Below are 26083 nucleotides of genomic sequence, written 5' to 3'. Positions count from 1 at the left end.
TAAACATGTATTGCGCCGCACATTTTTCTTAAAGTATCTGACTGGGCTTTCAGGAAGGATTTGTTGAACTGCACAGTGTTTGCAAATGATTGCCCCAAAGCTCCAAATATTTATGGCCAGGGCCAGCCGCAGGCCACAGCATCTGACGCTGCACTTGGCAGTCTGGCCCCCATTATTCTTGACAATGGGTGGATGGAAGGGAGAACTGTTGAACTGTTTACTACTTCAAGACATTTTAAAAGGTAATGAGTGTACAAACAGCAAGGGAAAAAGAGCCCTCTGTAAGGTGGCTTAGGGTCAGGATAGAAAATTCAAACAATATTAGCTTCAAAAAGTCAACATTAGACACCCTTCTACTAAGGACCTACAAACAAACAGAGTTACTCTGTACACACATTCACACACACAACTCCACGCCGCTGTGGCTTTCACCTTCTCAAAGCCTTGGGTTCATATGTGCGTTTGCACAGGACTTGGAAGTTTCTGAACTGAGGGGCTTTGTCTCCTGAGAGCATTCAGCACTAGGACTCATGCACCTGGCCTGTTCAAGGCAGGAAGGGGCAGGGAGAAACCCAAATTCAGGCCAAGCCTGGGATGTGTTTGGCCCTAAGATCAAGCCACACTCGTGTGTGTGTGGACCGGGAGAGGCTGCTGGGTTTTCCATGACATCACAGTTCATGGATACAAAGTGCTACACAACAAACACCTGTTGTGCCCAGACATCCGCATCCTACAGAAGGAAAAGGCAGAAGTAACTCTTTTGAAAAGTCAATCATTAATAATGGACAGGAAACCACCATCTTGTCATCTGCTTCACACAGACCTAGAGACGGCAGATACTTGCTTTTTGTTCAAGCATTGAAAATGACAGAGAAAATAAATTCTGTGTGCTTTTTCTGTTTTGTGACAGACTTAGTCCCCTGCTATATAAAGATTGCCCTGTTTCTATTCAGCAAATCTGTGCTTATGATTCAAGGGGGTCACTTGGTGACTTGTACCTCTATCCGGAAACATGAGATTGATTTCAGAGGATACTTGGCTTTCCACTCCAACATCAGGAGTAATTTCCACAGTGGTATCTCTTGTGTTTGCATGGCCTTCTAATTCTTTCCAAATAAAATCTGACAAGGGCTACACACAAAGAAAATTGCTAAAAAGATGCACATGGAAAAAATTGTGCCTCTATAAAATCTAAAACAATGTTACCTGTGCTTATGGGTTTTCACAGTTTTGAAAAATGAAGTTACTCTTTGCCATAACATATCAAAAAGAAGTAAAACAAGAAACAAAAAGAATGTTCTTCAAAAATACCTTTTCCATATTAAACCGACCACAGGTTTTGTTTCAGCCTGTTCCTTTAAATATAATTATGCAAAGAGGGAAATTTTAATATTGCAATCAATAGAGTCCCGCCCTTTTATAATGCCAGGGCTTAGCTCCCATTGATTTCTTGGCTAGCTGCACAAACTTAGTTATGCACGTACGGATACCTTGCTACAAAGAAGAGAAAACGACTTCTTTTTCTTGCAGTGAACAGTAAGAGCAGTTAGCTCACAAAATAGAAGTTTTGTTCTCAGCCTTTAGAAACTATAGAAGAGGAAGGCAGGGACATCTTCAGATTATTTTCACAGATACATATTAGAGGCAATATGTAACATTTGGAGAAAAAATGTAGTGTCTTAGTTTTTGCAGTGGCAATATGGTATAATCAAGTTTGCTGCAAGGAGGTATTTCAACGATTAATTTCATGATGGCACATATTTCCCCAGAAAATTCTCTCTAGCAAAAGGCATCTCTCAAAAAAAAAAAAAAAATCCTCCTAATTGTGGTTGACTTAACGCCTCTCCAGAGTAGGTCAATAGCACACCCAGCGCAGGAGGCCCGCCGGCCTCTCCCCACCGGCGTCTGATAAAGCTCGCCTCTTCCCTGGATCAAGGTATTAAGGTTCGGGTTATTTGTATTGATTTTATGTGCCACTATGCTGCACTAGCCATGCTCATATCTGTGGTTCACAAATTCTTCTTTAAAATGTCACTGCCATTTCATTTCCTCTACATCAATACTGCAGCCAAGAGGGGCTGCTTGCTAACCTCCAGAGCTGTAGTCTTGTCTGATGCACCAGGACACTGCATATTCCCAAAGTTTTCACAGACACCAACAATGCAAGGGTGGGTGGGGATGAGACTCTTCACAGGAAAAGAAGAAAGGAGAGAGGGAAAAAAAAAAAAAAACACAAAGAAAAATAGAAAACATTTAAATAATTTTCTCTTGATGTTCAGGATTTCCCCTCTTGCCCAGGAAACTCTCGGAAATGGATTGGCCCTCTAGTGGCTGACGAGGGAGCTGAGAAATGATGGGAGGCTCATTAGGTGGCAATTGACATCCCAGGAAAGCACAGCCACACCCACAAACAGGTGTGTGCACAAGAATTTCTGATCACAGCTATTACCAACTACATCACACCCTCAATTCGACTTGAAATGAATCTTAAAGAAATTTTGAATTTGCTGATAATTTGAGATCAATAAGGATTTTCCTTGAAAGTTCTAAGGTAAGTCTTTCTCAGTGAAATAGGTAAACGAAGCCATCTAATAATTGTAAAGATACTTTTCCTCCTCAGCATAGAGTACAACTAGTCTTAACTGAAATCCAGATGGAAATCTACACACAGGCACGGTCATGACTCTATTTATCAGGCTGTAGTGATCCTTTCACAAACATGCAGCAGGGTAAAAATAAAACACATGTTTTCCCTTATTTCTCTGTAAGCGCTTACTTAAGGTTTTATTATATTTGGCCATGGGACATTCAGCAAACTTACTGATGATATCAAAGAATGATTTTACAAACACTAAAAGTTACACTATTGACACCTCCAAATTCTGGAGTATTTACATTGTGTTAGGTGCACACTTGCTCAGGGAGATTAACAAACATTACTAGAAAGGCTGTGGCCAAATCCACCCTGGTTGTTTATAAAACCTTTACAACTCATCAGCTTCCACTAACACACTGGCACTGTTCAATTACCATCAGTGTTAGAGAGCCTTAGCAAAACATCTAGTGCCCATGTAAATAGACAAATCTGAAAACTAGCTGGTCTGTTGGCTTACATACTGTAGGTAATGTTTTCTTTTGCTCAAATTTGTTCTGGAAACTAATCACGCTCTGATAAAGCCATCTGCAAATATGAGAAAGATTGACACCCACATGTCAAAGTTTACACAGCCTGACCAAGTGTACATATAGTGCAGATGATGTAATGGCTCTGCTGTAGAGCTTCTCCGGGGCCATGTTGGAACGGAGCTCTGGTTTTGAATGCAGGCACCACTGTCCACATTAAAGCAAAACTTACCAGTTTCCTTCCCAAGCTAAAACTCTTCCAAAAGGATGGGTGATTTTTCTCAATGTTCATCATGGAGCTTGAACTTCACTACCTTGGAACTATCAGTCTAGGGCCGTAGGACGATCGTCACTTAGGGAATCCCAAACACAATCGCTTTTCTACATGTCACCAAAGCTTTACTTTTGTCTAGAAAATGATAGTAACTTATTGTTTACATGCCAGAAATGATAGCATAAAATATGAATGGGGTAATGATATGAAATGGCATTTATCTAGAAAGTCACCAGTTAACGTTTTACTGCACATGACCTAATTCGTAGGAAAGACTTTATGCTTAGATTCGTCCATCCACACTCAAAGTAAACCCAGAATAAAAACCTGAATATAAAGCAGATGGATTATCAAACATGATTGAACACAGCAAGGAATTCATCTTCAATGTACTTTGGCAATAAACGTTTCTGATTTCGAGGTAGCTGGAACAATCATCTTTTTGTTGGTGGTAGTGCATGTTTCCAAGAAACAAACCCAGTGGCTCTGTTGCCTGATCCTGATCTCCCTCTTCGGTAACACAATGGAAATCAACATCAGCAACTATGTGGAAGGGTTTGTTTGTTGTGAACTTATTTTGACTCCTGATGTTCATTTCTTACTAAGAGCTCATAAATCATATGATTGAAATTTTATTCTTGAGTTTTCCTAGGGATCAGCTACAAATTACCTTATGATTTCCAGAATGCAGGCTAATAATTTTTTGAAGAATATGGCAACATTTGCTTCTCTCTAGCCTTCTGACAATTCTCATGATTTTTTTTTAATACTTACCAAGTAAAGCCCTATGATTTCATCTGCCAGATCTTTCCATTTCTGTTTTAAAGTTGGACAATTTCTTAGCCCTTCACCAATTCTGGATTTTTGAATCTCTCTTTCAAATTTCCAATTTAAAAATCACTCTTCTTGATAGATTATTAAATCTATAGTCAGTAATGGGTTCATCACTTCTTTGTCTTTATCTAAATGTAGCAAAATAAACCTTTCTGATGGTTCTTAGATTTTAGTATTTTGAAAGCATCTAACTAACCCCTAGTCATTCGTTTCTTTGAAACTCTTTGATGGCAACATATTTCTGTGTCTGTCTCTGCCTATCTTTTGTATATTTTAAACAGCACAAAAGAAATCTCATGTCCAGCCACAATCAATTGTTTAGATGCATTTATCTTTACAAACCTATATATATTCCAACGTTTTCCAAATTGAAGTCTTATAATCAACAACTCAGGTCTTACATAATAGTAAATTTTCATGAATAGGATATATACCTAAGTACCTGCCCTTATTATTTCAGATACTTATTCTATTTACAAAAAAAATGGACTGAACCAGCCTGCCAAAGTTTTTAGAACACATGATTATATTATATCTGTGTAGATCTCTTTCACTCTTGCCCAACCATTTGAGCTGCCTTGATCATAAATATGAGTTCTAGAATCCCATAACCTCTTTCATTTAGTAGTTAGCTGCACCCATTGATATGAAATGTGTAATAATTTTACAATGATTCTTGTCAAACAGAAGCCTTTTCTACCTTAGCTCATAAAACTTAATTTCCAATTTCCTCCTCCCAAAGAAGAAATGATCTTTGCCCCCAAGTGGATAATTGAATCATGGAGGCAGGTGACATCTTAACAGTTACTAGGTAATATTACCTTAGAGGAGGTGGTTAAGGTCAGGATAATGACTCCAGCTTCAGAGAGGATGGGGGCAAGGGGAGAGGCATGAACTTCTGTTTGTTGAACATTTGTGCTGTGCCAGACAATGGTGTGGGGGCCTTGCTACTAGTGCTTAACTCGTCCATTCTCCTCTTGCCTCTTAATTTTTCTTCTCATGCCACTCATTCCCTTGCTTCATGCCCTTCAATGGTTTCCAATAGTTCTTAGCACAAAGACCAAGTTCCTTTGAAGCCTAGTATGGTTTGGCTCGTGCTAACACTGTCAGCCTCAGTTTTTTGTCTGTCTCTCTGTTTTCACTTCTTCACTGCCACTAACTTTCTTTCCTTTGGCCACAACTGTTTGGTTCACCTGGGCACCCCAAGCCCAGTTCGTTTCTGGCACAGAATAGGTGCCAAATAAATATTTCTTGGGTAAAGGAACAGAAAAGTGAATGCATTTAATCCTTTCAACCATCCTAGGAGGCGGAAATAGAGGGTTATATGGATTCAGCCACATGCCTGAGTCCCAGCTCATAACAAGGAGAGGCTAACAAGGTCTTAGCCATGCTATTTAACTTGCTCTCAGAACCTGCCTCAGATCCATGTTAAAACCCTTTTGTAGATGAAGAAGCACACGCGGATGAACTGGCTGGCCAAGTGCAAGGGAGAGATAGTGGGGAATATGCCCACTAATTGCATCCTGAAGCAATTTTCTTTCCCTTCAGATGTGTTTACCGCTCATGGTGTTCCTTTAGAGGTTTTATTTATCTGTGGATTTTCTTTGAAGGAAGGCAGCCAGAGGAGGTTTCTTAGAAGCCAAGGTGAGAATTAGTAAGATGCATTGATATGGCACCTTTTATAACATTGAAAAATGATCATTAGACTCGCTCTCAAGGATGAGGGATTTGCATTTGGCTTGCGTTGTGCAAACAGGGCTTTTGTTGATTTATCAACAGGACTTCGCTTGGGGTTTTGGATTGGATTCCAGAGGTTGGCATCTACGCTCTACAAAATCTAAACAGAAGGAGAAAATAAATCACCAACTGGCACTTTAAAGACAAAGATTTATACCAGATTTAATAAACTTCCTGTCTTGCTGAGCATGAGGAAAATGTCGTGTTTACCCTGATGCTCTCTGCTCCTGGCAGCGCGTGTGCTGGGTTGGAAGGGCTACAGAAGTGGGTCACCCAACTGGAGCTCAAAAGACTCATAGAGAGCAGGCACTCAGCAAGGGGCTGGTGTCCATGGTGCATCCCTGACCGTCGCTACTAACCCTACTCAGGACCAAGCTGGGGAGAAATGTGGGTCAAGTCATATTGTCTCGTGTGGGTTCCCTAGAAGCAGACCCAAATCAAAAATTCAAATGCAGGTTGTTTATTTTGGAGGTGATTTCAGGAAACAGTGCTCAGGGGTTGGGGAAGTGAGAGGGGAAGGCAGTTTATGAAGGTTATGCCATAAGGCCAGTTTCCACCGTGGGCAAATAGAGCTGAAACCTGCTGGGAACCTCTAGGAGCCAGCTTCAAGTGTGTGCCTGAGATTTATCTCAACCAAGGGGCGAGGGAGCTCAAGTGCTTATCTGATAATTCTCTCAGGGACTGGTGAAGGGCTGCTCCAAGAAGCATTAATTCCCTGGGACATTCAGCCTGTAGCACCTGTGGACAGAGCAGATGTTAGCACCAGACAAAGTGCTCGAGTGAAAGGATGCAGGTTGGAAGTAAGGGACACTCACTGAACTGTTATGGGTCTCGGGGCAATAGTGACTCTGATCCAGACAAATCAAAGCATCCGCCACAGTTAAATCAACTCCTTATCTCTTCATGACTTCTCCTTTTAATATTTATGGTGGTTGGCAGAGACTCAACAAGAAAAGAAAACTTCAGGCCAATATCCATGATGAACATAGATAGATGTGAAAATCTTCAATAAAATACTGGCAAACCGATTGCAACAGCACATCAAAAAGCTTATCCATCATGATCAAGTAGGCTTCATCCCGGGGATGCAAGGCTGGTTCAACATACGCAAGTCTATAAACGTAATTCACCGCATAAACAGAACCAAAGACAAAAGCCACGTGATTATCTCAATAGATGAAGAGAAGGCCTTCAACAAAATTCAACCGCCTTTTATGCTAAAAACTCTCAATAAACTAGGTATAGATGGAACATATCTCAAAATAATAAAAGTTATTTATGACAAACCTACAGCCAATATCATACTGAATGGGCAAAAACTGGAAGCATTCCCTTTGAAATCTGGCATTAGACAAGGATGCCCTCTGTCACCACTCCTATTCAATATAATATTGGAAGTTCTAGCCAGAGCAATTAGGCAAGAAAAAAAAAAAGGCATTCAATTAGGAAAAGAGTAAGTCAAATTGTCTCTATTTGTAGATGACATGATTATATATTTAGAAGACCCTATTATCTCAACCCCAAATCCCCTTAAACTGATAAGCAACTTCAGCAAAGTCTCAGGATACAAAATCAATGTGCAGAAATCAGGAGCATTTCTATACACCAATAACAGACTAACAGAGAGCCAAATCATGAGCAAACTGCCATTCACAATTTCTACAAAGAGAATAAAATACCTAGGAATACAACTAACAAAGGATGTAAAGGACCTCTTCAAGGAGAACTACAAACCGCTGCTCAAGGAAATGAGAGAGGACACAAACAAATGGAGAAACATTCCATGCTCATGGTTAGGAACAATCAATATCATGAAAATGGCCATACTGCCCAAAGTAATTTATAGATTCAACACTATCCTCATCAAGCTACCAATGACTTTCTTCACAGAACTGGAAAAAAAACCTTAAACTTCATATGGAATCAAAAGAGAGCCCACATAGCCAAGACAATCGTAAGCAAAAAGAACAAAGCTGGAGGCATCATGCTACCTGATTTCAAACTATACTACAAAGCTACAGTAATCAAAACAGCATGGTACTGGTACCAAAACAGAGATATAGACCAATGGAACAGAACAGAGGGCTTGGAGGCAAAGCCACACATCTACAAGCATCTGATCTTTGACAACCCTGACAAAAACAAGCAATGGGGAAGGGATTCCCTGTTTAATAAATGGTATTGGGAAAACTGGCTAGCAGTGTGCAGAAAGCAGAAACTGGACCCCTTCTTGATACCTTACACTAAAATTAACTCTAGATGGATTAAATATTTAAACATAAGATCTAACACCATAAACACCCTACAAGAAAACCTAGGCAAAACCATTCAGGACACAGGCATAGGCAAGCACTTCATTGCTAAAACACCAAAAGCACTGACAACAAAAGCCAAAATAGACAAATGGACCTAATTAAACTCCAGAGCTTCTGTACAGCAAAAGAAACAGTCATTAGAGTGAACTGGCAACCAACAGAATGGGAAAAAATTTTTGCAACCTACCCATCTGACAAAGGGCTAATATCCAGAATCTACAAAGTACTAAAACAGATTTACAAGAAAAAACCAAACAAACCCATCCAAAAATAGGCAAACGATATGAACAGACCCTTTACAAAAGAAGACATATATGAAGCCAACAAACATATGAAAAAATGCTCATCACCACTGGTCATTAGAGAAATGCAAATCAAAACCACATTGAGATACCACCTCACACCAGTTAGAATGGCGATCATTAAAAAATCTGGAGACAACAGATGCTGGAGAGGATGTGGAGAAATAGGATCACTTTTACACTGTTGGTGGGAGTGTAAATTAGTTCAACCATTGTGGAAGACAGCGTGGCGATTCCTCAAGGACCTAGAAATAGCAATTCCATTTGACCAAGCAATCCCATTACTGGGTATATACCCAAAGAATTATAAATCATTCTATTATAAAGACACATGCACATATGTGTTCATAGGAGCACTGTTTACAATAGCAAAGATCTAGAACCAACTGAAATGCCCATCGACGATAGACTGGACAAGGAAAATGTGGCACATATACACCATGGAATACTATGCAGCCATAAAAAATGATGCGTTCGCATTCTTTGTAGGGACATGGGTGGATCTGGAAACCATCATTCTCAGCAAACTGACACAAGAACAGAAAATCAAACACCACCTGTTCTCACTCATAGGCAGATATTGAACATGGACACAGGGAGGGGAGCATCACACACTGGGGTCTGTTGGGGGGGGCAAGGGAGGGACAGTCAGGGGTCGGGAGTTTGGGGAGGGATAACATGAGGAGAAATGCCAGAGGTAGGTGACAAGGGGATGGAGGCAGCAAACCACATTGCCATGTGCGTACCTATGCAACAATCCTGCATGATCTGCACATGTATCCCAGAACCTAAAGTACAATAAAAAAAAAATATTTACGGTGATTCACATACGTCGTCTGGGAGGTGTAAACATCTTACCGTGTCTCCCATCATATGTAGTTGAGCTTTCCTGGTCTTAATCATCATATTTATCCAAAAATCATTAACTTTCACCCCTGGTATTGCAAGCAGCCCTAAAATTACAACTATAGCTCTGTATGGTGACAAGAAGCCTGCACTTTCCCACTGTCTCCATATCAGCAAGTGAGAAACACTTGGATCAAAATCAGCATAAGCAATCGACATGACATTGAGTTTTGGAGTGTAATATGGACCTGATTTACTTCCAGCTGGGAAATAAATCTTTTTGCCAAACTAAATATATACTTACTCATGTACTGGATGAGAAATGAGAAACAGGGCACATGGTTCAATAGTTTGGTAATTACAAAATTGTTATTTGTAAAATGACTGATTGGATGATCTGTAATCTAGTGGCATCATGGTGACTTAGCCGTCACTCGGGATATTCACTGCCTGTGTGCACTGCAGTCCCCAAGCCTGCTTGCTTCTAACAAGTAGCCTCCCCCGCCCTTTCGTTTACTGATGACCAGATCTCATGAGCCTTGTAGCCATTCATTCCCCTCCTTTACCCTTCAGGCTGTCTTTAATTATTCAGATTCACTGCTTTATCTTGACACCAAAGACTTTTTTGTTGTTGTTGTTTTTTAAACCAGTGTCAGCTTTTCTTAAACTATCAAGGAGGATAATCCTCGTGTTTTTCTCCTCGGAAGAACGTTGGGTTAGAAATTAAGGTGCTTTCGCCCTTGTCCCAGGAGTGACATCTGCTAGTTTTGTTCCCTCCTCTTTGAAGTTGGAGTTAGATGAAATTGTTCAAAAAGTGTGTTACTCTGGATAATTTGTTTTAAATATGTGTTCTAATTAACTTGCCTTTTCTTATACAGCCTTCGTTATTGTGACAAGAAGGTGGCTTTGAATATGTTGGAGTGTTCTGTTCACCTATTTCCACCATTTGGAAAGTGATTCCGCTTTCTATTCTCCCTTTGATTCTGGAGATAGATTGTCATGAGCATCAGTGAACTTTGAAGTGATACCTTTGGAACAGATTTGTTTGTGTTTCTCAATTGATGAATCAATTGATTAGTGAGTCTGTCTTACGTTTTGGAAGGTAAAATGTGTGAAAATTATGACCTTCTCATTGAGCTGGCCATGCTTAGGAAGACATGGCTATTCGTTTCATGTTGGCAAAAGTGTGCTTCACTAGATGTGTCAGGTATTAGAGGAAAAAAATATGTACTGTTCACAGGAAATCTTGGTTTAAAGCAAGTAAAACAGGTTTGGGAAATACTATAACCTCGAGCTCCAAATAGCGAATTAAAAGAACATCAGCCTATTTAAGGAGCAGCGAGTCCTACAGGAAAAAAAAAAAAAAAGCAATCCATGTGAAGAAAAGATGGAAAAACATTGGTCTATAAATCATCTCAAACCTAGGCGGCACAGAGGCTGAAACGCAAGTTCAAGAAATGATACAACACCTTTTAAATATCTCCTCAGGTTGGAAGGATAGCCACCACGCTAGCAGTGTTTTGGCATCTGGCCAGCTCTCTCTCTCTGGGATTGTGTGAAAGAATTCACCTTGGGTTATGTGCTATGTCGCTAAGAATTGTAACATCCATTTTTTTGTGAATAGACAGAATACATATTAGAGTAGAAACAGATAATCATAGAATGAATTTTCTTACTGTATGAAGAGGGAAAGAATATTCATTGGTGCTGGATAATAAAACTAAAATTCCTTGAGCTGGGATGTGAGAGAGAAAGGAGGGGCCTTACAAGACTCACCATGTTCACATCTGTCTGTGCTGTGACTCAAGTCACAACATGTGATGGTCAGAACACGGTGATTTTCATCCCTGGCTGGTATTTCCTTATCTCTCTATTGAAACACCCCAAAGTTGAAGAACAATGGTCAATCTTTAGACATATTATGAAATCACTTTAGCTCTTCTTGATTGGAAGTTTATTTATTTGAATTTGTTAAATTAATAATTTCTAAAGTTGGCACTCATGCAAGCATGACTTTTTGAAATATTACTAAGTAACATGTCATGAGCAGTTAATAGAGGGAAATCACAGTTAAGTGGAGTCTCATTCATCCACTAATTAGAATAAAGGGAAATTAAGTAGTTCCCGAAGCAGAAAGTTTTGCATAAGAATCATAGGGAACAAGATTGATCTATTAAAATATTCTTTTAAGTAATATTCAATTAGTACTTAAAACTAGATACAGATCCTGGAAATAAATATAAGCGTGTATTCAAGTTGTTAATATTGGTTGTATTCCTGTGTACTCACAAATCTCCAATGGATGTTCTTAGTAATGTTGATATTTTAATTCATTAACAAATGACTGGGCTTAGTCTGACTGACACTCACCTAAGTGTCTTCAAGCCAGCATTGAGAATGGGCTCTCAGTGAAGGGGCTCTCAGTGAAGGGGCTCTCCTCCACCTTCCAGTTCAGCAGCTCCCCTAACCCTTTGCTTATCATCCTACATGCCCCCAACAGGTCTTTACATCTTTACCCTTGTTTTCATAATCACTGTTCCTGAACAAAATAATAAAGCAATTATCTCACCCTGCTCACTCTCCCATCCTCCACCTCACACCCAATAAATCAAATTTCTTTTTTCATGTTGCTCAAATATCAAGTTGGAATATTCTAGCAAGTTAATGAAAATATGGCCAGGAAAGCATCCAGTAGTTCCAGTGCTGTTATTGTCGTGACCACTGTTTTGTGCCTCTGACAATTCCACTCATTTACTGTGGGACTATCCACAGATCACATACAAGACAATGGAAGGACACGGGCCCAATACTTGAGGACCTACAGTTTTGACGAGAGAAAGACATTTATTCTCCATCCTCCTTAATTTTTGTTGTTGTTGTTGTTGGATGACACCCTTTTCACATCTTTACTCAGGTGAAAAATCTGGAAGCCCTCGTGACAAGGACCCACCTTCCTGTTGGCCCAGCACCAAGTCAGCATTGTGTTCTAAGTGTGCCTGTATTCCCACCTCTGGAAGCTTCCCTCCCGTCTCTGCTGTTCTCTCTGCCTTGGTTCTGAGCCTCACTATTTCTGTTTGAAGTGTGGCAGGAGCCTCTACCCTTACATCCAAGCACACCCTATGATTGCCTTTTTCCAAACCATCCTTCAAAAATGCCTATTTGATTATTTTCTTACCCTGCCAATGTCGTCAGTGGCCCCATCAGCGAGCAGTCATGGCCAGACCCCTCCAGGGAACTCTGGTTCCCCTCCAGCCCTGTCGCCTATTCCCCTCAGTCTTGCCACCATCCACCCAGGGTCTCTGGACAAACCCATGAGAGCCACCTTTGATTCTTCCTTTTCCTTCACCCAATTCTCCCAGTCTGTCAGCTAAACCTGAGGCTCTATCTCCAAAATGTGTTCAGAGCCCATTTGCCCATCTTCAGCTCCTAACTGGGCTCCGTGTTTCCGTTCTTCCACCACAATCCTTCCTCCAGGCAGTCCCAGAACAAACCTAACATTTCAATATGTCTCTACTGTTTCAAAGTTCTCAGGGATTCTAGTTGCTTTTTGTGTCAAATACAATCTTCTTAAAATGTCCATTTTGGTCCTTACCTGATCTTGGCCTGTTCCACTTTTGGCACTTCACTTCTACCTTTCAAAGTTGGCACTTGGCACATTCTGGCATAATGTAATATGAAGTACACTGCACTGTTTTCAATGCTCTGGAAACACTAGCCTCTTATGCCTCCAGAATGGAAGATTCTTCCTGTCTTTGGATCTTTGCCCAGCTCTTCACTCTTAAAAAAGTTCTGAGGCCAGGCACGGTGGCTCACGCCTATAATCCCAGCACTTTGGGAGGATGAAGCAGGTGGATCACGAGGTCAAAATATCGAGACCATCCTGGTCAACATGGTGAAACCCCGTCTCTACTAAAAATACAAAAATTAGCCAGGTAGGGTGGCGCGCGCCTGTAGTCCCAGCTACTCGGGAGGCTGAGGCAGGAGAATTGCTTGAACCCAGGAGGCAGAGGTTGCGGTGAGCCAAGATCGAGCCACTGCACTCCAGCCTGGGTAACAAGAGGGAAGCTCTTTCTCAAAAAAAAAAAAAAAAAAAAAAAGTTCTGTCCACCCCAACCTACTTCCACCCCATCCCCACCTCCCAACACTTACATAGGCATGACCTTTCCTCTCTGAGAACTTTCTCTCTACAGTTCATCTGACTCCCACCCTAGTCTATTAAAAGATGCTCGTTATTTATAGGAATGTCATTATCTCAAATTAAGTTATTCTCATGTTTGTTTGTGTATTGAAGATTTCCTACTCAGTAATGCAAGTTTCTTAAGGACAGGGAATCTACTTTGTTCTCAGCTATGGTTAGAATTAGGGCTGGTATAAGCTTAGGACACAAAAATATTTGTCAAAATATAAATGAATGATTATTATTAAACTATGTAAATTTATGGCAGGATAAAAATAGTGTCTTAGTATTTTGATTTTCTCCCTGATTATTGAAACTGAGCCTTTTTCATGCTCTTGTTAACAATTGCTTTTCCCTATCAATACCCTATTTACGTCTTTTGCTTACTTTTTTATTAGTCATTTTTCTTTCTCTTACTAATTTGCAGTTACTTATATTTTAGATAGTTTGTCCTACATTTTGAAAGTATTTTCTCCTAGTATGTCATTTGTTTTAACTTCATTTAGGGGTGGGTATGTGTCATTTCAAAGTTTTCAATGTTGATATCCATTTTCTTTCTTAAAAATACATAGAACACAAAAGCATCAAAGGCCTCATGTTCCTCGAAATATAAACTCCCACTTGAACACATTGGTCAGTATTAGGATTCATAAAATGTCACAACTGGATATTAGGTAAGTTCTGGCATGATATAATATGAAATACACAGCACAATTATGAAGAATTCTTGCAAAAATAAAAAAAAACATAAAAAATATATTTAATAAGGTTGTTGCATCCAATCTCCAGCCTTTTGGATGCATCAGGGATGTAGGAACAGGTAAAATAACACCATGGGGCATATTCAGGTAAACCCAGACTGTGACAGTCTGTGGACCCAGTGACTTCAACAAGACAATCTCATGGGAGATAGGGAAGGGGGCAGATAAGGGGACAATTTCAGGTGAAAAGAGACTTGAAAGATAAAACAAATATAGACGATTAGTAGCCTCTTAAAAATCTTCATTCAAAGGGCTGGGTGCAGTGGCTTACACCTGTAATCCCAGCCCTTTGGAAGACCGAGGCAGGCAGATCACGAAGGAGTTCAAGATCAGCCCCATCCACATGGTAAAACCTCATCTCTACTAAATACAAAAATTAGCCAGATGTGGTGGCACTCGCAGGAGGCTGAGGCAGGAGAATCACTCGAACCCAAGAGGTGGAGGTTGCAGTGAGCCGAGATCATGCCACTGCACTCCAGCTTAGGGGACAGAGTAAGACTCTGGGTCTAAAAAAAAAAAAAAAAAAACAAACAAACAAAAAAAACTTCATTCGAATAAACTGTAAAATGGCATATTTGGACAATTAGGGAAAACTAAAAATTGTCAGGCAGCAGATAATATCAAGAATTTTTTAAAATTTTATTCAGAGTCATATGGCATTTTGAGGACATCTTTTCTTAAGATACATATTAAATATTCAGGAATGGAAATATATAGAGTTTCTTTAAAATATCATATTTTGATGTCGAATTCCAAGAAAAATGTGTTAAAATTTCCTACCTATAATTTTAGAAATAGAAATTTCTTACTATTTTTCAGTTTTGTTTTATATTATTTGAACCTAAAAAGTTCCATGAGGAATTCATCTTCTTGATACATTTTTCCTTTTATCAGTGTAAACTATTATTTCCTTTTTAAGGGCTTTTTGTTTAAATACTATTTACTTATCTGGCATCAGTAATACCTGCTTTGTTGTTAGTGTATGTTTTCCACTTTTTTCCTATTTATTTTCAACATTTCTCTTCATTTTGTCTCATTCGCACATGCGTGCACGCGTTTGTGTGTATATGTGTGTGTGTAACAAGATGTGGCCAGATTTCTTTTTTAAAAAAATCCAATCTAAACATGTTTTGGCTTCCAATAAGTTCATATTGGGTGTAATTATTGATTTATTTGGACACATTCATGTCATCTCATTTTTCAGTTTTCTTTTTACAGTGCTCACTGTGTACATTCAGGCTATTACTGGATTTATCAAGTTCTCTTATATTTTTTTGCAGTGTTATGGAAATTATACATATAATTTCTATTATTTAGTGACTATTCTTCTTTTTCTCTTGCCTCTTTAGTGATTACTCTTATAGTAATTGACATTGTGTTGAAACATACTATAATGTTATTTTTATCAATGTCTAGAATTAGTTTTCTTTCCCAAGTAAGACCTCAGCAGACCAGGCATGGTGGCCGACATCTGTAATCCCAGCACTTTGGGAGGCCAAGGTGGGAGATCATTTGATACCAAGGGTGGGCATCAGAGTGAGTCCTTGTCTTTACAAAAAAATTTAAAAATTAGCTGGGTTTGCTGGTTGTGCACACCTATAGTCCTGGCTATGCAGGAGGCTGAGGTGGGAGGCTGAGGCTGCATTGAACTGTGATTGTGGGAAAGAAAAAAAAAAAAAGAAAACCTCAGCAGAACTTAATTTTCCAATTTTCCTCCCTTCTTCTCATGCCTACTACTTGTTGAGGTCATCTAGAACTGCTGACCAATACAGTAGGCTACTGAATATTCAAAATATGCCTAGTCTGAATGGAGAGGTGCTCTAAGTCTAAAATGCGTGCCAAATTGCAAAAGTTTAAGAAAAAAACGTAAAATATATCATTAATATGTTTAAACATTGATTACGTCTTGAAATAACATTTTAGATATATTGGTTTAAATAAAACATACTACACTTTTGTCACAGGGTCTCACTCTGCAGCCCAAGCTGAAGTGCAGTGGCAAGATCTTGGCTCACTGCAACCCCTGCCTTCAGGGCTCAAGGGATTCTCATGTCTCAGTCTCTTGAGTAGCTGGGACTACACGAACACACCACCACGCCCAGTTAATTTTTTGTATTTTAGTAGAGACAGGGTTTCATCATGCTGGCTAGGCTGGTCTCAAATTCCTGAGCTTAGGCGAGCTTAGGCAACTGTGTCCAGCCTAATTTCCTTTTTTAAAGTTGTTATTGAAAATTTGAAATTACAGATTTGACCCACGTTATATTTCTATAGATCAGAGCTCCTGCAGGATTTTAGCTCTGCCTTGGCATTGGTCCTTTTTGGAACATTAAACAGACCTTCCTTCTTTCCATATCTTGTGTCCCATTGTGTTTCCCCTCTTTGTCTCTGCTTGTTTGGTTCACTGTTTAGCTCTTGAATTATACTGTCAAGTAGGTAGAAGATTCTGGAACTCTGACGCAATTGTTACCTCATCATCAGCTTCTTGCTTTCTCTGCAGGCAGTCTGTTTTTCTTTCTAGAAGGTTTTAGGAATTACCCTTGACTCGACATCCTTCAGTTTCCCTCAAAGTGGGGTGTTCCTCCATTTTCATCCCTACTGTTTTACTCTCATAAAACTTCAGAACTTTGCGTCTTTTTTGTTAAACTCTGGAAAAACTTCTTGCACTGTCTCCTTGTCTGTCTTTCGCCTTCCACAAGGTCTGTTTTTTCCATTCTTTCCTTTGTGTCTCCTTCTTAAAGGAATTTGCATCTTTTGGATCCATTTCCACATTTAAACTTCCTTTTATGCTTTCTCTATGTTCATTTTTCCCCTGGCTCGTGCTTCCCAGCTCACTCATTCCTGCGTTTATTCTCTCTGTTCTTCTAATCAGCCTGTCTGCCATGTAGAAGAACTGGATTCTTATTTCAAAATCTCAGTTTGGTGTTTTCCCATAACAGCTCACTCTTGTGTCACAGAAGTGATCTCTTCGCTTGTCCTGCTAAGGATGTTAACTCTACCCTCATACATGAGCCAGCTTTTAGTAACAGACTCTGTCTGCAGAGTTGGGTGTCTTTCTAGTGACAAATGATATCAAAACCATCATCACTCCCAAAATAAATAAACTGTGGCAAGCCATGTTCCGTAACACAGACACTCTAGTCACCAAACTCCAGTTTGTTCAGGAGCAGGTGCTCAAGATAAGACCATGGGCAATTCTTTGTCACCCTTCTGTCCGTCCTTCAGAGTTTGGAACCCTAAAAACGAGCTTGCAACAAAGCCCCCGCCTTTGCTTTGGGTAGCACTCCCCACTTTCATTTTGCTTTATCTTTACTACAATTCCTCAAAACTTCAGCTATACTGAGGTTTCTACTCTTATTTTCTAACACTATTATACAAAAAAAAAAAAGAAAGAAAAAAAAAAAAACAGGGTCTACTCTGTCTTTCTGTCATTTTTAGGTTGAAGGGCAGGACTTGAATGCCCTTGTCCACTTTCTCCACGTTGCCAACTCCTGTTCATCCTTCTAAACCCATCAGAGGACAAGCCCTTGCCAAAAAACTTTTTCAGTTTCTCTAGGTGGATTCAACGTCTTGTCTCTGTGCTACCTGAATACAATATACGCCTTTTAAATTTCTTTATTGTTTTGGTTCGTCCTATCTTATTTTAACACATTTAGTTGCACAGATTTTTTTTTCTTTACTAGAATGTATGTTTCTTGAGTAAGCAAATAATGACCTAATCACTTCATTTTCTTTATGTGGGCACATTATCTGGCTCAGATTGGGGGGTGGGCTGGAGTATTTGCACTATGCCCCATGCATACGTACACTTATCATGAGTCAATCATAAATTTAAAAAAATCTGGAGTATCTGACACTTTCGGTTCCTGCCCCCCACTGTGGCACTGCGGAGTTGCAGCCACCTGCCATGTGGCATGAGGGGCCCCATCCTAGAGAGTGCTTCATAGTCTGATGTCACGGGAATTGGTCACTCTATTTTGAGTGTGGAATCCAACCTATATCTTCCCTCTACCATTTCCTTCCTTTCGTATTATTCGAAATAAAGGGCAAGAATGTTTCATTCTCTTTTAAGAAAAGAAATCTTATTCGTCCCCTTATATAACAGTGAGCTTCCTTTTAAGGTAAAAAGATCTGCTGAAAATTTTAGTAATATATTCCACCACCACCACCACCGCCACCAGAACACTGACCCTCTCTTTGTCTCTCTTCTCTGCTTCTCTTCAAATTGTGGAAATATTAAGAAGCAAGAAAGCATCCAAAAAGAAAGCATTCTGAGTACTATCCTGATTTGTCCTTATCTGCAATATATATGCAAGCCAGACCAAGTTAATAAACACAGACAGCTCACCTGACTTCAAAAAACAAACAAATAAATATACAGGCAGACGTTGATTTCCCTGTGGAAATTTTACAGGGGAGTTAAGTTATGGAGTGTACACAGACCTGAAATTGTCATGCACACTGGGTTGGCAGGGATTTCAGTGTCTATGCGTGGGTTGAGTAAACCAGTTCAAATGAGGAAATCCCGGGACTGGATGTTTGAATAAACGCAGCTAGAAACTTAGAGTTGAGATACTCTCCCTTTGTGTGTCTGCATGCATCCACTACTTCTGGTTGCTTTGCTTTTAGCAAGAGAAATTTACAAGCCACTGTGAAAATGATTGTATCTGGATCTGGTTGAGGAGAGAATGTTACATATCACATCTGGGCTCTCCTGAGATCAGAATTCAAGTCCAATTGTTCAGTTGGGAGGTGGCTCCAGGAAGCACTGGAAGGTGCGTGAGGAAGGAAAAAGGTTAGTACAGGGAGTGTTACCATGAAAATTATCACTGTGGGCCTCTGGAGCCTCATTCCACTGGGGACCTGTCGGGGCAGCACAGAACACATGCTTTGAAGCTATCCCACTTGAGGAGTGAGGGAGTGGGGGCATTTATCCACCAACTCCTGTCTGACATTGGCAAAGGGCTGCTCCGAGTGGGTGTTAAATCCAGGAAACTCTGGTCTGCTTCGCCAGACGGCCACAGTGGGCTTCAGGGCCCAGGGAAAGACCTTGGCTCATAGGGCCTGTCCGTGAATTCAGACTGGCATCAAAAACTGCGGAAACTGCAGTAACAACATATTTTTGTTTCTGTCTTTGTTTTTTTCTTTTTAATTCAGACTAATTTTTATTATTTTGAGAAAATTACAAAAAATCTATTAATAATTCATGTTTCTTAATTTGTTATCTGGACATTTTTATGCCCAACCTCTAAGAAACAGCCACCTGTTTCAGCGGTTCAATTTAAATTATCCATCCACCCATTCAATAAACGTTATGACTGTTGAGAATTCTCATTTTAAAATAAACTTCCCCAGACAAAGAGAAAAATCGGGATGTGTGATCTTGGAGAAGCTCGAGGAACTGAGAAAGAAAAGGAAAGAAAGTAGCAGGAATTACACGGGACAGGAAGTCAGAGGCCTTGTCTTTTGTTTCTGCCTTGCTTGTGCCTGCGCTGCTGTTGGTAAATGCCTCCGTGCTCTGGGGCTCGGCCACCTCGTCCATAGACTGAAGGACCTGTGCTAGATATTTAACACTGTCTTAATTTTCTTCCAACTTTGACCTCCTGTAAATTCTATTCTAAATGGCGTTGGAAAAGAGTGGGGTTACTTGGGTTAGATTAAGGCAGAGTGGAACAGGGCTTGTTGATTGTATCACTCAAAGGATGGTTTCTGAGTAACCTTCCTTATTTTTAAAGCTCCCTCTCCATGCGCTTGTTGGGAAAGTTATTGTTGTTCTTCCCTATTCGATGCTCCAGTCACATGGGAATATTGCCTGCTTACCAGTGGGCTGTACCCTCAGGGTCTAACACATCATGGGTATGCAGAAAATGCTTGAGAGTTTTTTTTTTTTTTTTTAATTTTAGAGACATGAAAGTGCTCTATTTAACCTTTAATCTCTGCTTCAACTATGCTCTGTCTTATTGCCCCTCCTGTTTTCTTAATAACATTTTGGGTAGATTCTATCAATTTCTGTTCAATTTTCTATTTTAATTTTTAATTGTAGTAATAAATACATAACATAGAAATGATCATCTTAAGGTATTTATCAAAATTTTTTTCTTTTAAGGCTAAAAATATTTCAGTGTAAATATATACCACATTTTGTTTACTCATTCATCTATTGACAGACATTCGAGTTGCAAATGCTTGTGTTTTCAATGAATTAAAAAAAAGATTGAAAATAAAATCTTGCTCATCGCTGGTCGGCTTTTAACCCACCTATTAGGATGTGTCAAACAAGGGTTGTTCTGTGTATATCAAACTCTCTTTTTAAAATTTTATTAATTTTGAAAATTTAGAAGGGAGTATTTCCTCTCCAATGAAAAGTCAAAGAAGAAACTAACCTTTATTGAGCGTTTACTTTGTGCCACAGAGTCTTGCAAACATGCCACATTTTGCAAGTGAGTAAAGACCACTCTATAGAAGTGAGGTTATTGTAGTATGAGAAGGTTCAGGGGAAGGGGAGAATAGGGAAAGTTCGTGAAAGGACGCAAAATTACAACTAAATAGGAGGAATGGGTTCCAGTGTTCTGTAGCACTGTAGGCTGAATATGATTAACAGTAACTTAGTATATATTTTTAAAAATATATAATATTTTTAACACAAAGAAATAAAAATTGCTTGAGGTGATGTATATAGTGATTACTTTGATTTGGTCATTACACATTGCATAAATGTATTAAAATATACCTCTGTGTCTCATAAGTATGTATGATTATTACATGCCAACTAAAAATAACAGAGGAAGAAAAGACGAAAAGAACACTCTTTCATAATTTGATCAGTGACACTGTGAGTGATACCAAGGGGTCTCCAGTTGCCACGCATTGTGTAGTTGCTTTAACTGTGACCCGAGCAAAGATGTCCCGTCTCAGACTCAACCCTTTACATCACTAACAACTTTGCATGTTGATTTTTTACTTATTTTTATTCTAACATTCTTGACTCCCAGGACAAGTGAATTACATATTTGTTATGACATTTTTCTAGCAGGAAGACGTGAGATATGGTCTAGTGAAGTCGGTATATTACAACAGTTCTGACAACGGATGTAAAATAACTTTACAACGGATGTAAAATAACTTTACTTTTAACTTAAGGAATTAGCACAACGGTCAATCTTGTTAATCTAATAACATCTAAAATAACCTGTACTTCTAAATAGACTCTGTGAGTGATAAAGTCATAGATGAAGACTTTTAAGTGTAAACTTTAAAAAAGGAAACCTTATCTGTAATGCTATAGTGCCAATATTTAATGTTCTGATTGAAGTTCATATTGTCTGTTGTTTTTTAAGGTACCAGAATGAAATTGCTGGGTCTCCTGTTTAAATTGGCAATTATTTTTATTAAAACAAAAATCATCATGTAATAACCACTGTTTATCATAAATAATCCATAAAGTATTATTTAAATGTATTATAAACATTTTATATGTTGTTTTGGAAAATTAATCCAGCAGAAAATAATTGACACCAAAATTTAAATGTGGAATTTAAGTGAAACATAAATGTAGAAATTATTTCAAAGTGTGAAAAAAATTCTAAGATAAAATGTTAAGCTATCATAAAATTTAGCCCAATATATAAATGATAATATAAAAATATTTTAGTCCAAAATAGAAAATGAAAAGTATCAGAGGGGAAAAAGAAAAGAAAGCTAATTGTTTAAGTATTGGAGAAAACAGACAAAATGTCAGAAAGAAAGAAGCCTCAGAGTCGCTGTCTGTGCCAATTCCAGCCCAGAGCCTTTACTGACAGAGCAGTGTATGCATTTGCTGTCTATTCCCATGTCAGTAAAGTGGATGAATTTCTAGAACAATTAGAAGAGACCCAAAGAATTCAGGCAGTCAAATATACTTTCTGTCATATCAGGTAGTGGCCCAGTGATCCAAATATTCAATAAAGGGACACTCGGCCGTTGTTGGAAATAGGCTTCCTCAGGGACACTTGCTGGCTTTCCGAAGTCAGAGCAGGATGAAGACAGCCAGCAATTCAGTGCATGTAACTTGCTCTAATAGGGAAAAATCACTACCACTTAGGTTCTTTATCCACAAAATTCAATATTTATTTTGCCTATTTTACAAAAAACGGGGAGAAGAAAATAAGTAAAACTATGAATGGGGAAAAGACTGGTATAAGTTAGCTGGCGCCCCAGAGCTGGGAGGGTCCTTGACGGTCATCCTGTGTTGGCCAAGATGTCCAGGCTTGAAGTCATTTACAGCCACCACTTGTTCGATGTGGGAGGCCATGACCTTAGGCCAGGGGCTTCATGTAGCTGAGGCTTCCCTGAAGGACCCTCCAGCAGCCAGAGGGTGCTGTCCTACCTTGAAAGGGATGAGAGAGTGCATCACAGCTTCCCGGCAGGTTGCCACCACACCCCAAGCTGATCTGATTGAGCCTGAAACGGGAGCTGGAGTAGGAGTGGACAGATGGGATTTCTATGAAAAGAGGCTCGATTTTCATTAGCGGTAGCAGAGACTAGAGAGGAAACACAAATGCAACTACTGAGGGTCTTTGGAAATCCATGGAAGTTTCGGAATTTAGATGACAACTCAAGTCTTTCAACAGAGATGAGAACTATCATTTGAATTTTCATTTAGCAACAAGTTTTCTTTTTCTGTTTAGGGCAATTAAGATTGGGTTACTTGATTTAAAATATATGAATGATTAGCAATCCTATATAAATTTATATGATTTATATCTAAGTGAATACATATGCTTCTATTGCGAGAGAGAAAAGTAAATTGATGTGGCATTAGGATGTGGGTAGTGGGGGAAATGTACTGTATATATCTCAGCCAACTCATCTTTACTTTTTACCAGTAATCCCAGACTGTTTCTGGTTAACCAGTTACACAGGTCTTAGTACTTTTGGAAAGAAACTTTTTGCCTGCTTAATTTTATTTCATTAACTTCAGATATGTTGCATGGGGGATGGGAAGACAGATGTCAAGGCTGCGGTGTGGCCAGAGATGCCTTAGGTCTCTAAGTGGAGACTGCCAAGTGAGGAAAACTGGTTTACTTCCACTTAACCCTCATGACCTCCTGAAAGTTTGATCTGGTAAAGGTTAGCTGGAGTTATAGTAAGAACAAGTCTCAGAGCAGACTCTCCCATGCAGACTCTCATTACCATTTTCTCCCCTGTCATTAGTAAGCAGCCCCAAGACCATTCCTGCTCTCTCCGCTGTGGGCTCTCCTGGAGGTCACACAGCTCACTGCCTTTTTAGGTGCTTGTACCTCTGTGCTGCAGGGTGCTGCCCTCAAGGCAGGCATGACCATGTTTCAGGGGCTTCTGTTATCCGAAGAGCGTGCCCAGGAACCCAGAAATCCTCCTGTCAGTGCTGGGCACCAGCTTAATTTGGCAGCCACTCCTAAGAGCATGGAAATGGGCTGTGCTACACTAATAGACCAGGGAGGTCAAGCATCTCCATATTTTCTCGTATCTTAAGTATCACTGATGTCATCAGCAGTGTGATGATGACTCTGACTCCCAGTGTGCTGTTTGGCAAAGCTTCTGGCATTGGCCAAGGTGCAGCCAGCAGGAGCACTCTCAGCAGCTCCCACTGGCCTGCCTGTGGTGGACAGATTCTGGTTTAGCATCCCCGGAGTGTGTCCGTCAGGTCCACAAACAAACCGGGGTGGGACTTAAGCTCCAAACTGCCCTCTTGTGATCATGGCGCCCAGACTAAAGTACAATCCATTTCCCTCATCCACAGTAGTTATGTTCTATGAAGTTGCTGTGAACACCGTACTAGCAAACCACTGCTCCTAGAGGAAATACAGAGTTAGGTTCCTGCAAGCCTCTGGTCACAACATTTTCTCAATGGATCCATGCAGAGCCTTGTTTTATGAGTGTTTCCACTTACTTAAATAGGAAGATACTTTATTTCCTATATAGGGTTGACTGATTTACCATGAAGTCATGGCAAACAGCAGTTTGGAGGAAGCTTGTCTAACACATCTAGTTTTCTCTGTAAGGAGCATCCCAGCTTTCCTGGGCTTAGAAACAATAGCCGGCACTTCAGCACCATGTTTGAGGGTCATTTTCAATAGCAAAATTACCATCAAAAAGCACAAAAATGTAAAAAAAAAATCTTGCCACTGAATGAACTACAAAAAGGACACTCATTTATAGTCTGAGAACTAAAACAAGAAGGCAGAATAGGAGCTTGGTCTACCTCATCTGAGAATGGGCACTTTGGATGACTCAATTTTTGGCCCACACTATGCATACCTGTGAATGGGTGCAAAGGGCCATGAATGCTGATGTGGGGGTTACAAACAAATTATAGAGAATAGGCCAATTCACAAAATGTAGAATTCATAAATAATGAAGGTAGACTTTACTAAAATAATTAAAGACGTTAGAGCAGTGGGGAAGAGGGCTCAGAAATGGCTGTCAGAATAAATAGTAGCAGGTATGATCGCCCTCTTGAATAATGAGAAAAATTCTATTAACCTAACTTATATAACTTCACAGTGCACAGTTGTCTTAAAATACAATTGCTAGGTGACAGGAGTGATCACTGGGTATTTTCTGAGCTAAGCAATAACTTTTGAATTTCTTCTTTTTCTGTTAATGGTATATATTCATTAAGAAATGAAGATATAAAGAATAAAGACCACCATGGCATAGACAGTGTATGTCTTCCGTGATCCCAACCCCAGAAGTAACCATAACTGACTGATTGGAGAATTTGCTTTCAGAATGTTTTCCATGGCTAGCCCTATGTGATTGTTATTTTATAAAAGTATTATTTTATAAAATGGGAATGTTTCTCTATAGTTCTTTATTCATTTAAAAATATCTTGGAGAATTTTGTATTTTAAGCTAAGTGAATGTATCTTACTACTTTTAGCAGATATCTAGCATATAAAATAGTTTATCTCAACGACCCTCTTTGGAAAGACATCTGTGATGTTTCAAGAAACTTCGAAACATTTCTCTCTCATATAAACTGCCATGACTGTCATTGAAAAATTGTGTGTTTTTCAACAGAAGGAACATGCAGAAGTCGAATTACTAAGTGAAAAGGATATGACCTTTTGAATCTGAGCAGTTTCAAAAAAAATTTTTATCCTCTTTGCTGTATTCAAGTTCTGCTAGCCACTAAGCACTCTTTAGTTTAAGTGTATTCCAAGTTTGAAGAATAGATATTTTCAGAAACTTCACGCACCCATCCCAGTGGTCAGAGGGCAGTGTGTCCCTGTTAAATTTGGGTTCCGAGTCCTGAGGACAGCCCCCTGGGTTGTTAGAGGAGAGACCATCCGGCATGTACTTGACCTCTCTGTGCCTCAATTGCCTAAAAGTAGAAATGATAGCATCTACATCCTAGATTGCTGGGAGGATTAACGTGAATGTGGAAGATTGAAAGTACTTAGTGCATAGCCCACAGGAAGCATAATAAAGTGTCATTCTTTCAGTGTTATCTCAAATAACTAATAACAAAAAAAATGTTGGACTTTCACAACAACAACAAAATTCTTCTATTTGTAACTTGGTTTCATCTGCTAGAGCATTCAGAGTTGGTAGGAGTATCTCAGCCTTGCTCACAGCTTTGCGAGCTGGCCCCAGTGACAACTGCAGGAATAGGGATATACCTTTGATTCCTGTCCTGTCTTTGAGTTGCTATCTACCCTCTTCTTGGAATGCCCTGCCTTCCACCCTAACTCTCC

The sequence above is a fragment of the Sapajus apella genome, unplaced genomic scaffold, assembly GCF_009761245.1.
Source record: "Sapajus apella isolate SASKATOON/1434 unplaced genomic scaffold, GSC_monkey_1.0 scaffold65, whole genome shotgun sequence".
In the NCBI taxonomy this organism is placed as follows: domain Eukaryota; kingdom Metazoa; phylum Chordata; class Mammalia; order Primates; family Cebidae; genus Sapajus; species Sapajus apella.
This window is presented reverse-complemented; position numbering follows the sequence as displayed.